This window comes from Canis lupus, chromosome 37, assembly GCF_003254725.2.
Source record: "Canis lupus dingo isolate Sandy chromosome 37, ASM325472v2, whole genome shotgun sequence".
NCBI classification, from domain to species: domain Eukaryota; kingdom Metazoa; phylum Chordata; class Mammalia; order Carnivora; family Canidae; genus Canis; species Canis lupus.
In genome coordinates, this window is record NC_064279.1 from 7,225,484 (window position 1) to 7,239,306 (window position 13,823).

At 42.0% G+C, this 13,823-nt stretch overlaps 1 long non-coding RNA gene and 1 pseudogene across 1 annotated transcript; one reads left to right on the forward strand and one right to left on the reverse strand.

Moving 5' to 3' along the window:
• Positions 1-441: 441 nt before the first annotated feature.
• LOC125754500 (uncharacterized) lies at positions 442-13,018 on the reverse strand. Its single transcript, XR_007408882.1, has 3 exons — positions 12,619-13,018; positions 7,510-7,616; positions 442-913 (listed from the first exon to the last, which is right to left on the reverse strand). It is a non-coding gene; the product is annotated as an uncharacterized LOC125754500 (long non-coding RNA).
• Positions 11,735-13,253, forward strand: LOC118354434 (proline-rich protein 3-like; annotated as a pseudogene).
• The last annotated feature ends 570 nt before the right edge of the window (positions 13,254-13,823 follow it).

Here is a 13,823-nt window from a genome sequence, read left to right on the forward strand (position 1 = left end):
GCCAGGAAATACATAGATAGAGTTGGATAGGTGGGAGGAGATTCAGATTTGAGATTTATCAGCACATGGTTGATAAGGAAAGCCATGGGAGCAAATGAGAAAATAAAGGGAACAGAAAAAGAATGACAAGAAAGGAGGCCCTGAGGACAACTCACAGTAAGAATGAGAAACAAGCTGGAAAAAGGAGGCTGTCAATATATCAACTTCTTGAAAAAGAATACCAAGGTAAAACATCCTAAATGCTGCCAAAGGACATAAACTTTTTATATGCTTTGACTTTTTTTTTTTTTTTTTTGGTGCAAAAAGGTGGTTTATTAAAGCACAGGGACAGGACTCATGGGCAGAAAGAGCTGCCTTAACTTTTTGTTATATGTGAATTTTAAACAAATACTAAAATAGAGGGAATGGCAACATAAATTCCCACTTACCCATCACCTGGTTTCAACAATTATCAATTCATGGATACTTTGATTTCTCCCATACCCCCATCCATTATGTCACCTTTATTCTGAAGGAACCCCAGACATCCTATCATTCCATCCACAAACATTTCAGTGTGGTTCCCTAAAAGATAATGACTCTTTCTAAACATAATCACAATACCATTATCATAACTTAAAAAAATCAAGTCATTTTTAATGTCATCAAATATTCGGTAGTTGTTATAATTTCCAACCATTTCATAAGGGTCATACATTTATTTTACAGTTTGTTTGATTAAAGCTTATGCTTTTAGGTGATAACGTCTTCAAAACTGCAAGTACTCCAACCTCCACCTCCTCATATTTTCTTTTCTTGCTATTTTAAAGTCCAATTGAAATAGGTCAGGACAATAAAGAGGTCACCTCCATACTCCCTGGAGAGCCATTTTGGTGGAAGATGCTTCAATGGGGTGGCCAAGTTCATTCTTGAACTGAAATGAGAACTCAGACTTACTTAGACTGTGATTACACACAGCACCATTTTGCACTAAATCAAAAGCTTTAATATTGTTAGACTATCATGAACAATCCAAAAGTGCTGTAGGATAACTTTTACCACTACAGTTATTTCTTCTGACAAATTAAGAACCAATCATTATCCCATCTTTAAAGAACAGAACAGATTGGCTTTTGAAGTATCCCTTTTATACTGACAGACTTCCTGAGGATTTATGTTTCCTAAATAAAGCAACCACAAGTTGATTTGTCTTTAATGTAGACAGTTGGGCTCAGTAAAAACCATTAACCTAACAATAAACTCAGAATCACTTTGAATTATTTACTAAAACTGTGGATAGCAATCCAGCCCCACATAGTAGTTCTTAGCACATACATGATAGTCTTGGCTTTTAAGGCAATAACGGAATTTTACTTTTAGTATTTTGTAGCTTTTTAAAAAAAAATGCTTAAACATATGTTCATTTTAGCAAGTTTCCAAGAGTACTTAGAAATTCTTACCACACAACTACCATGGAGTGCCTCACTTAATCTGAATTCTGGTTTTCTATATAAGAAGTCAGTATCTTTAAAATTCTTGTTTAGTTTAAAATTGAATTTCTGTGTAATGCATTGGTTTGGTAATAAATTGTAAAATTTTTCTTCTTGTGGCTCTGAGAGTTTTCGATGCTTTTACATATTGAACCCATTTTACCTTCTTATCCATGGCAGCTGCTTTGCATTTGTAATGGTATCTAAACTGAGATGATACAATAGAGTAGTCAGTCTTTGTGCAGAGCCCTGGCAGCTCAGACTTATAAGCAGAAAACATCACCTAGAGACTGGACCTGAAGAATGTGAGCGACCTTGTCAGGACCATACATACACACATGAGACACTGAGAGAAATAACTGAGAGGCCCTGAGGTGCGAACCTAAATGGACCCAAGGTCCTATGATGAGGAGATGGGTGTAATAAGCTATCAGTACCCAAAAATCATTGAGGCCTGGACCTTGAATTTACAGGTCCTCTAATGATCAGGACTTCCTCAGTTGCAAGTCCAAGTGACAAGAACCAAACTCATAGGAAATGTATAAAGAACTTATCAGGGGCACCTGGGTGGCTCAGTAGTTGAGCATTTGCCTTCAGCTCAGGTCATGGTCCTGGGGTCCTGGGATGGAGTCCCACACCAGGCTCCCCACGGGGAGCCTGCTTCTCCCTCTGCCTATGTCTCTGCCTCTCTCTCTATGTCTGTCATGAATAAATAAGTAAAATATTAAAAAAAAAACTTATCAAACTCAAACACCCAAAAACAAATAAACCAGTTAAGAAATGGGCAGAGAAAAAAAAAAAATGGGCAGGGGACACCTGGGTGGCTCAGTGGTTGAGCATCTGCCTTTGGCTCAGGTCGTGATCCCAGGGTCCTGGATCAAGTCCCACATCAGGCTCCCTGCCTGTGTCTCTGCCTCTCTCTGTGTCTCTCATGTATAAATAAAATAAAATCTTTTAAAAAATTATAAAATTATAAAAAAGGAAGGAAGGAAGGGAGGGAGGGAGGGAGGGAGGGAGGGAGGGAGGGAGGGAGGGAGGGAGGGAGGGAAATTAAGAGGCAGAAGACATGAATAGACATTTTTCCAAGATGGCCAACTGACATGTGAAAAGATGCTCAACATCACTCACTATCAGGGAAGTCCAAATCAAAACTAGGATGAGATATCACCTCACACCAGTCAGAATGGCTAAAATTAACAACACGGAAAACAACAGATGTTGGCGAGGATGTGGAGAAAGGGGAACCATCCTGCACTGTTGGTGGGAATGCAAACTGGTGCAGCCACTCGGGAAAACAGTGTGGAGGTTCCTCAAAAAGTTAAAAACAGAACTACCCTATGATTCACCAGCAATTGCACTACTAGGTATTTACCAAAAGGATACAAAAATACAAATTTAAAGGGGTATATGCACCATGAGGTTTATAGCAGCAGCATCAACAATAGCCAAACTGTGGAAAGAGCCCAAAGGTCCATCAACTGATGAATGGATAAAGAAGATGTGGTTTGTTTGTTTATTTAACAGAATATCAAACAGCCATCAAAAATAATGAAATCTTGCCATTTGCAATGACATGGATGGAGCTAGATGACATGATAGAGCTATCATGCTAAGCAAAATAAGTCAGTCAGAGAAAGACAAATGCCATATGATTTCACTCATATGTAGAATTTAAGAAACAAAACAGATGAACACACGGAAAGGGGGGAAGAGAGAGGGTAACAAATCATAAGAGACTCAGCAATAGAGAACAACTCAGGATTTGGTGGAGTGAGGTGGGCAGAGGATGAAGCTAAATGGATGAAGTGTATTAAGGAGGGTACTTGTTGTGATGAGCACCGGATGTTACATGTAAGTGATGAATCACTAAATTCTACTCCTGAAACTAGTATTATGCTATATGTTAACTAACTAGAATTTAAATAAAAATTTGAATAAAGTTTTAAAAAAAAAGGAACTAAACTCAAACTGGTGTAAGAAAAACAAAAAAAGGGAAATCATTGGTCACTTGATAGAAAAGTCCAGGAGCTCAAACAATGTCATCAGGCCTGATTTTTTTTTCTTTCTCCATTGCTTGGTTGATATTTTCCTGTTTTGATTTCTCCTTAGCTCAACTTTCTACAGGCCCCAGAAGGTCCAGGCTCACATCAACCTGACTCTGGCAATCTCAGCAAAAAAGCATAAATTTCTTTCCACTCAGGTAAAATAAAGGTCCCAGAATTAGAGCTCATTGACTCAAATTGTGTCCCTGCTCATGCACGAACCAATCAATGATGGTTAGAAGAATGGAAGAGCAGCCAAGCCATGAACACAAAGGAACTGAAAGTAAAGTAGAGGCAGCTCCTCCTAGGAAATCAAGACACATCTGCCAGGAAGAGGTGAGAATAAGTGATGAGTAGACAAAACAGCACAGGTGCACAATAGCGATGATGTGTAAAATTTGTGTTGTTTTTAAGCTCTTAACAAGTGTCAGGTAGGATACAGAGTGAGAGTGGAAGACAGTGTCTCCCCAGGGGGAGATGGGCCCAGTGTAACCATGGTTCCTAGTGCAATAGGGAGGGTTTAAAGGTAGAAGGAGAAATGTAGGGGCACTTGGGTGTCTCAGCTGGTTAAGCAGCTGCCTTGGGCCAGGTCACAATCCCAGGGTCCTAGGATCAAGTCCCACATTGGGCTCTCTGGTCAGCAAGGAGTCTGCTTCTCCCTCTCCCTTTGCCTGCCGCTCCCCCTGCTTGTGCACCCTCTCTCTCTCTCTCTCTCTCTCTCTGTCAAATAAATAAATAAAATCTTAAAAAAAAAAAAGAAGGAAGAATGTACAGGAGATCAGAGAACTAGAAAAGTTGAGATCTGGAGATAGTAACTAGGCTGCCCAGACATTCTAAGTGGAAAGATTGTCAACCAGATATGGGTTGTATGATACCAAGCTGAAGGAGGCAAAGGCAGATTCAAAAAATATATCAGTTAATGTGCTTTGGTTTCATGTGACAGGAAGCATGAATGATAACATTCTATTATTCCATTAGGCAATTCCAGAGTTGGGTGGTGCAATGACATAATGTTGGGTCTCTGGGATGGCTTTTGTGGGATTCTCCTTCCCTTTTTTTTTTTTTTTTCCCTCCTCCCTTTCCCCTCAAGGTTGCAAGATGACTGCCACAGCTCCAAACACTGCATCCTCACAATCAGTGTTCAAGGACAGGAAGAAAGTGAAGGCATGGGCTGTCTTCCTGCTTGTCTCTCTTTTATCCAACACACACACACACACACACACACACACAAATCTTTTCTAGATACGCAGCAGGTTTCCTTCTGTATTTTAAGGGCAAGTTTGAATCTATGTCCAGATTCTAAATTGCAAGGGAGACTGTAAAGTCAAATGATATTTAGCCCTTTTGGTGGGTAGAAGGCTATGCCAACAAGTTGCTGATCAACTAAACAAAAATGAGGGTCAGAGCCCATGGATCAGCTGGGACGCTGCGCAGTATAGGAGGCAGGACTCCATCTAACCAAGAGGTGTTGCCACCACTGTTCTTTACCTCCCTCCATCTTCTGTGGTCCTCACACCCAGGGTCATTCGTGAGAGCAACTGGCTCTGTTGTCCTAAATTATCACGTAATTGCTTATAAGTGATATATATTTTTTCACACACTGAAATACCTAGGAATAGGAATATTTTTATTAAAAATTTGCACGGTGGGGATCCCTGGGTGGCGCAGCGGTTTAGCACCTGCCTTTGGCCCAGGGTATGATCCTGAAGACCTGGGATCGAGTCCCACGTCGGGCTCCCTGCATGGAGCCTGCTTCTCCCTCTGCCTGTGTCTCTGCCTCTCTCTCTCTCTCTCTCTGTGACTATCATAAATAAATAAAATTTAAAAAAAATTTGCACGGTATAATTTTTAATGCAAATCCAAGTTGAAGAGCTACATATATTTGCATAATTGCAGAAACATGTTATGTTTTTAGACTTAAAAATGAATACTCTAGATGTCTCCCGAGGCAAGGGAAACAATAGCAAAAATAAACTATTGGGACTCCATCAAAATAAAAACTTCCTCACAGCAAAGGAAACAACCAACAAAACTAAAAGACAACCTCCTGAAACGGGGAAGATATTTACAAATGACAAAGGATTAGAATCCAGGGAAGCCTGGGTGGCTCAGTAGTTGAGTAGAGTCTGCCTTTGGCTCAGGGCATGATCCTGGATATGGGGATCGAGTCCCGCTTTGGGCTCCCTGTGAGGAGCCTGCTTCTCCCTCTGTCTATATCTCCACCTCTCTCTGTGTCTCTCATGAATGAATAAATAAATAAATAAATAAATAAATATCTTTTTTAAAAAAAGAAGGACTATAATCCAAAATATATAAAGAAATTATAGAACTCAACAACAAAAAAATCCTCAAATAATCCAATTTAAAAATGGACAGAGGACATGAACAGACAATTCTCCAAAGAATCCATACATATGGCTGCCAGACACATAAAAAAAAGGTGCTTGACATCACTCACCATCACGGAAATGCAAATCAAAACCACAACAAGGTATCATCTCAGTCCTGTCAGAATGGCTAAAATCAAAAACTAAGGAAACAACAAGTGTTGGCAAGGATGTGAAGAAAAAGGAACTCCTGTGCACTGTTGGTGGAAATGTAAACTGCTGCAGCCACTGTGGAAAACAGTATGGAGGTTCCTCAAAAAATTAAAAATAGACAGGGCTCCTGGGTAGCACAATTGGTTGAGTGTCTGACTCCTGGTTTCAGCTCAGGGGGTGATCTCAGGGTCATGGGATCAAGCCCTGCACTGGGCTCTGCACTAAACATGGAATCTGCTTGGCACTCTCCCTCTCCCTCTCTCTCTCCCTCGCCCCCTAAAATAAATAAATCTTTTTTAAAAAGTTTTTTTAATTAAAAATAGAGCTACCCTGTTATCCAGTAATCTCATTACTAGGTATTTACTCAAGGAATACCAAACACTAATTTGAAGGAATATATATACCCCTAAGTTTATTGCAGCATTATTTATTATATATATAATTTATTATATTATAATATATAATTTATTATATATTTATTATATATAATGTGTAATTGAATATTATTCAGCCATAAAAATTAATGAAATGTTGCCATTTGCAACAACATGGATGAATCTATAGAGAATATAAGGCTAAGCAAAGTAAGCCAGTCAGAGAAAAATACATACCATATGATTTTACTCGTATGTGGAATTTAAGAAAACAAATGAACGTAGCGGGGGGGAGTAGGGGGGAAGAGAGAGGTAAACCAAGAAACAGACTCTTAACCATGGAGAACAAACTGATGGTTACCGGAGAGGAGGTGGGTGGGGTGATGGGTGAAATAGGTGAACGGGGTTAAGGAGTGCACTTGTCAAGATGAGCACTACGTAATGTATAGAATCGTTGGATCACTATACTGTGCACCTGAAGCTAATAAAGCCCCAAATGTAGAGGGATCCTGTGTTGGGCACAGATGGCCTGGCCAAGACGCCTGCCATGCTCGGTCATTGGCTGGTTGCTGCAGAGTGGTCTCCACTCAGAGGCTGTGGCAGGTCCTGAGGGCGTTGCTGCTAGAAAGCCAGCTCATGGAGTCCCTCACTGCTGAAAGGTGAGTTCCTTCTCAAAGCAAAGTTCCTTCTCAAGCAGAGTCTCCATGGCTGCTACACTAATGATGTAAGATTCCTATTTTCAAAAGCTATTTCTTAAAAAAAAAAAAAAATTTGTAGACAACTCATAAAGGCAAAAAAGCAGAGCTGCTTTATTTCCTGTTGAATTTAAGAGCTATGAAAGAAAACACAAACTCAAATGCCTAATGCTTTCTGTATCTCCAAAAGAAACAATAAATAGAGTTAAGAACAAGCAACCAAGCTGGGGAAAATATTTGAAATAAATAGGACAGGCAAATTAACAGTCTTTTGTTGGAAAAAATTCACACAAACTTATTTTTTAAGTTGATTAGATCCCAATAAGGATAATAGGTAAAAAGACATAACTAGAAAATTAACAAAAAAAGAAGATATAAAACAGGAGTACCTGGGTGGCTTGGTTGGTTGAGTGTCTGATTCTTCATCTCAGCTCAGGTCTTAATCTCAGGGTTGTGAGTTCAGGCCCTGCATTGGAGTCCACGCTGGGTACGGAACCTACTTAAAAAAAAAAAATAAGATATAAAACAAATAGAATTGGAATATTTTCCACCTTACAGGTAATTAAAAATAAGCAATTTTAAACAAGATTTTTTTTAATCTAAGAAACAAATAAGGGTTTTAAAAAATTGTATTAGTATTTGTAAGAGTATGATGAGTTATCTTTATACATTTCTGGGGATGGTATAAATTGGTAATAATTTTGGACCTATTCTTTCCCTTAAAAGAATATGTATTGAAAAAATAATTTAGAGTAGAAAAAAAGCACAAAGATGTTATTTTAGTTAAGACTCTTGTGAGAAAAACTCAAGTGTAGTTTAAGCCAAAAGGGGAAATTACATGTTCATATAAACAAACCATCAAGCCATGTAAAGTAGGGTTTAAAACAGGCCTCAGAGTAGACTGGATACAGGAACTCGACAGCATTAAGTTACTCTCTCTCTCTCTCTTTCTCAGCTTCTCTCTCTCAGTTTCTCTCTCTCCTAGTTTCTCTCTCTTAGTCTCTCTCTCTCAGTTTCTCTCTCTCTCTCTGTCACACACACGCAAACACACACACACACACACACCCCATACCCCTTGTTCTCCAAGCTCTGAGAGAAAAACAAAATGAGAACAATGGCAATGGTGTACATTAACAGTTAGGTATTGAAAAATGCTCTTTCCCAGCAATAATCAAAGTGTTTAAAAGGAGCGCATGTACAGTCCCTCCACGTGGTGGAGGACAAGGTAAGCACTAACTTCAGGATCACAGCTTTACAGCTTGTGGTTCCAAGAGAATGAGACTCTGCTCTCTCAGCCTGGGTCACAAGCCCATCACTGCACCCGTTCATGGCCAAGTTTCCTTGTTCCAGCTCTCTTTCAGTAACCCCCACCTGTCACAGTCTTATTTTAGATCTTCTTATTCTCTCACCTAGACTGTATTATCTCCTAAAAGGTCTTCCGATTTCCATAACAACCAGCACCCTTCCCCTCACATGCTACACACACCCCATTAATCCATCCTGTACACTGTGACTGATGTTTGCTTTTTTTCCCCCTAAAACCGATTGAGTTCACTCTTTTGCATTAACATTTCACTGGCTCCCTCTTGCTTTCAGAATAAGGTCCATAAGACTGCACAATCGCCTTCCACATCCTTTTCTCCCTCTGCTCTCCTTGACATACACCATCCAGACAGACACACTGCCATTTCCCAGAAATCTCTGCTCTTCAACATGCTCTGTTTTACATGCCAGTGTTGGGGCAACCGGCTCTCAGCAAGTACTGTCTAAGGCCATCTGGTTTCTGTGCCACACTAGAAGCCTTTTGCTTTATGCCTTGCGGCTGCTCTAACCTCACAAGGTAGCACATCCCTGAGACCCTGCCCTTAATTAGACAAGGAGGCCATTAGGCTGAATGGCTCTAATGCCCCGGCAGCTTGGTATGCAAACCAAAATCTAAACTGTATGTAAATGCTCAAGGTTAAGAAATGGAAACCGAAGGACAACCAATCACAAATAGCCAACTAGGCTTTAAGCTTTAGTCAAACAAATATTTCCTTGCTTTGCATCCACATCTTCTATAAACATCTTTCCCATGGTGCCTGGCAACAGAACACCCCTAATAGCTTCTGGTTTGGGGCTGCCTAACTGGAACCAATTTTTGCTCAAATAAACTCTTAAAAGCGTTAATGTGCCTCAGTTTATCTTTTAACGCTGCTCAACTGTCAGACGTACACAAGCCAAAAAGCCCAGAACAATGAAAGCCTCTGAGGCCACCCTTGACCATTAGAAGACTGGAGCCAATGAATAAATGCTTTCCCCTTTTTTGTTCCCTAAGAGGACAATTTTTTTTAAAAAAAAGATTGTATTTATTTATTCATGAAAGACCCACAGAGAGAGGCAGAGACACAGGTAGAAGAAGCAGATGCCCTGCAGGGAACCTAATGTGGGACTGGATCCCTGGACCCCGGGATCACAACTGGAGCCCAAAGCAGACTCAACCACTGAGCCACCAGGCGTCCCTCTAAGAGGACAATTTTGAGAAACATTTCATGAAGCTCCTCAGAAGCTTCCAAAGGATTAAAGAGCAGTCACACATATCAGCACCAGCCTCAGTGGCCACATTCTGCCCAGTTCTTCCCTGCTTCACTTCTTCTGGAAGCACAATCCCAAATAATCTACCAAAACTCAAATCTTTGCCTCAGGATCCACTTTGGGAGGATCCAGGCTAACACAGTAGGCTACCTCCAGCCAACAACTTCCTGGAAGATCGTAATCAGGATGGAAGCTACAAAGCCTGAGGCAAGAAGAAAGACTATGGGGAGACAACTACCTTGGTCCAATATCAGACCCAAACTCAGAACTGGGGTTCCAACAAGCCCAATCTCAGAGCAGTCTGCCACTCAGAGAAACAGTTTAGCAACCATACTGATGTAAGTAAAATCATTACTATCATGTCTTTCAAAAAGCAACAAGGATACGAAAGTATATTTTTGATACAAAACAAAATCATCTCTCACTGCTATACTTTCTCGGGCCCGAAAGAGGCTGTGGACACCCGACTTTGGTACATTTATTCCTAGTCACCCTATACCTTAGCTAAATACAGAGGTAAGTGCATCTCAAGGTTCCTCGTTCCTCTACAAGGAAAAGAGTAAGGATGAGTGAAGCAAATGGTCTTTAAAGATTGAAGGTAAACCAGGAATTAGCATGGTCCGTGTGCAATCTACCTACCTAGACTTTTGGGTTATGCACTAAATATTTTTTATGTTCATTAAATCACTCAATATATCTCTGTGCCTGAAAAAAAAATTGTCTGGTAATTCAGATAGTCCCAGAATTGCTGGAAGTAGGGACTATCTTATGCTGCAATATTCCCATATTCCCATAATGCTAAATAGGAGGTGGGGTGATTAATAGAAGATGACCTGGCTCACTGCGCTGCCAACACTAGAAGTCAGATTATAATCACGTGCTATCTGGAGAACTCAAACGCAGGGCCATGTGAGCATCATGGAGCCATGATCACTGGACACTTCCAGCTCATCTCTAAGGGCTTGACCTTCCATACAAGTGAGATGAGTGTCCAAGGTCAAGGTGTATGCTGTGCAGGGCAGAACTTGCCAGGGTCTACCTCCCTAATTCTTCTTTTCCAAGGCTTGTAAATCTCTTTCTACTTGGCTCTTTCTTTGGATAGATGAATACCGTTAGTCAGGCCTGTCCTATCAAGGGATGGGTGTAGCCGGGAGGGGATGTGGCTCAGACATTGCTTTCCCAAAGGGCCTCAACTGGAGGAGGCTATTCAGACAGCCAAGAAATACTGGGGCTGAAGAAAGACGTCCATTATTATATGCCTTTAAGCTTGAACACCAATACCATTCCACACTGCTTGAGTACACCATGAAGGAATAATTTAATAAATCCTATAATTATCTTGTGAGTAGAAAATTATATTGTATTATGTGTTAAAGTGTTAATTGTCTCAATGTAAACATTTAAAAGAGCATAATGTTTCTAAGTCTGTTTTGCATATCTTTGTTTCTTTTAATGAGTGGGAGTAACTTAGGCCTCTCAAATTCCAAGCAGTTTTGGGTCTGGACATTATGTCTTTCAAGATGGACTTTGAGGCGCTTGGGTGGCTCAGTGGTTGAGACCCTGCCTCCAGTTCAGGGCGTGATCCTGGGGTCCTGGGAACGAGTCCCTCAGCAGGCTCCCTGCAGGGAGCCTGCTTCTCCCTCTGCCTATGTCTCTGCCTCTCTCTGTGGGTCTCTCATGAATAAATAAATAAAATCTTTAAAAAAATAAAGATGGACTTTGTAGATCTCTACACTGTTCAGCTATATGTTAACTAATTAGCAAATGAGAGAAATTAAACAATTATTACCTGAGTGCGTACTCTTTGTGAGACGGTGGGCCAAAATGTAAAAGTAAAGGACATAGTTAGTTCCTGTCCTCAAAAAGTTTACATTCCAGAAAGAGAGATAGACACTAATCATGGAATCACATAATAATGTAAAATTACATTCATGGTAAGTTATCATAGGGGAATTTGATCTTTGGTGGGAATCAGAAAATTATTCATAAAGCAAAGGACAGATACCTGAGAGGAGAATAGAAATAAAGTAGGAAGCCCTTCCTCACTGCCCTCCAAATCCCGCTGCACCCATTGCCGCAACCACGATGCCCAAACGAAAGAAGCAGAATCAGCAGCAGCCGCCACCACCGCAACAGACTGGAGACGAGGAGGATGGGAGTCCCATCGGACCACCCAGCCTCTGGGCCCTCCCCCCATGGCCAATGGAAAGCCTGGTGATCCCAAGTCAGCCCCAAACTGGAATCCAGCCACATGTCCACCATCGGTAGAATGGGATAAACAAGTTGTTGTGTGTGCATGCAACGGGATACTACACTGCAATGAAAATGAACGAACTCCTGCTACAGGCAACCTGGATGAATCTCACAAACACGGTGTTGAGCCAAAGGAGCCAGACAGAAAAGAATGCAGACTCTCTTCACAGAGGTCCTCCAGGATCAAGGGGACCAATGATTCCACCACTGCTGAGCCTCCCACCTCCTCCCAGGGGCAGAGGCCCAATCCGGGGAGGCCTGGGCCCCAGGTGCGGCCCATATGGTCGTGGCTGGTGGGGGGCCAATACTGAACCTCCTTTTCCTGGACCAGGCCATGGGGGTCCTTCCAGAGGAGGCTTTCACAAAGAGCAGAGAAATCCCCGAAGGCTCAAAAGTTGGTCCCTTATCAAAAATACCTGCCCGCCCAACGATGGCCCCCAAGTTATGGAAGACAAACCCAACCACCCCGTCTGCCGACACTTTGCCAAAAAGGGCCGCTGTTGATATGAGGACCTCTGTGCCTTCTACCACCCAGGGGTCAATGGACCTCCTCTGTGAGACTGTGCCTTCCCATCCAGGCTGGAAGGAGCCCTCTGACCTAGGGGCCATACATTTCCCTGTGGCCCTGTGACGGCTACTGTGAGGCTGTTCCACCCACCCCCATCTCTCACCTCCCCCATTTGGGGTCCAGAGTTTTGTTTCATCACTGGTGCCCAGCGTGTGGGCTTTCTTCCGATTCAGCCTCCAGAGACTCGCCTTCAGGACCCCACCTTTGCTCTCTTCAACTGCCTCCTGGATCCTCTTCCCCTTCGCCGATTGACTGCTGAACAGGAAAGCTCTTTGGTGCTGTTTCTTGTGCATCTATGTGTCCACCCAGCCCTCGGCACTGCCCTCGATTCCTAAGAGCCCTGGAGCAGTTTCCTGCCATTCCCTTCTTCTAGCTGCTTGTTTTAAGTCCTTTTTATGTGACAAACCCTACCCCCAAAGTTGCCAGTTGCTCTGTGAAACTCACCAGGTTGACCTGGGGTCAAGTACGGATGACTGGTGCAGAGTTATTCCCTGCAAGGCCACTCTCCCTGCTTTTGGATTTTGTAGATCCTGCGTCAGTAGCATGATACCCACCACTCATCTGTGATCACTGTGCTTTGTGAAATTGTGCATCCCCTCGTACGTAGCCTTTCTCAGTGTCCGTGGCATCATTGTGACTTCCCAACACTAGAGTAAGTTTTTCTGCCAAAATGAGTGAGGCTCTTGATGCCCTCTAGATTTTCCACACCTCCCAACATGGGAGAATTGTGAAACTTTCTGCAAGACTGCCTCCCTGGTCTCCCCATTCTCCTGGTGTCGGTTTTTTGGGGTTTGACACAAGCCCATGAGATGTCCTCTAAAGCCTCTTACGGGCTATCCTATCTCCTCTCCAGCCCACTTTAGTTAGAGTACGTCATTGTGAGGCCACCAGCCCTTTCGTCTGAATTCTGTGAATCTCCACCTGGCCTACCCTTGGGTGGAACCTGGACGGAACTGTTGCCCTCGTCTAACCTTCTTCCCTACATCCCTGGCACTGGTTGTTTTCTGTGAAAACGGCAGTGAACAGGTTCGGTTTTGCACTGGCCCTGAGGAAATGGGTCAGGAGTTGTGTGGGCAAGAGGGAAGGATGAGAGCCGTTGGAGAACTAAGAATGAATTTTTTTTCTTTTTAACATTTTTTATATTAGTAATAAATGCAGTGGAAACAGAAAGAAAGAAAGAAAGAAAGAAAGAAAGAAAGAAAGAAAGAAAGAAAGAAAGAAAGAAAAGAGATGAAAGAGAAGGAAGGAAAGAAAGAAAGAAAGAGAAAGAAAGAAAGAAAGAAAGAAAGAAAGAAAGAAAGAAAGAAA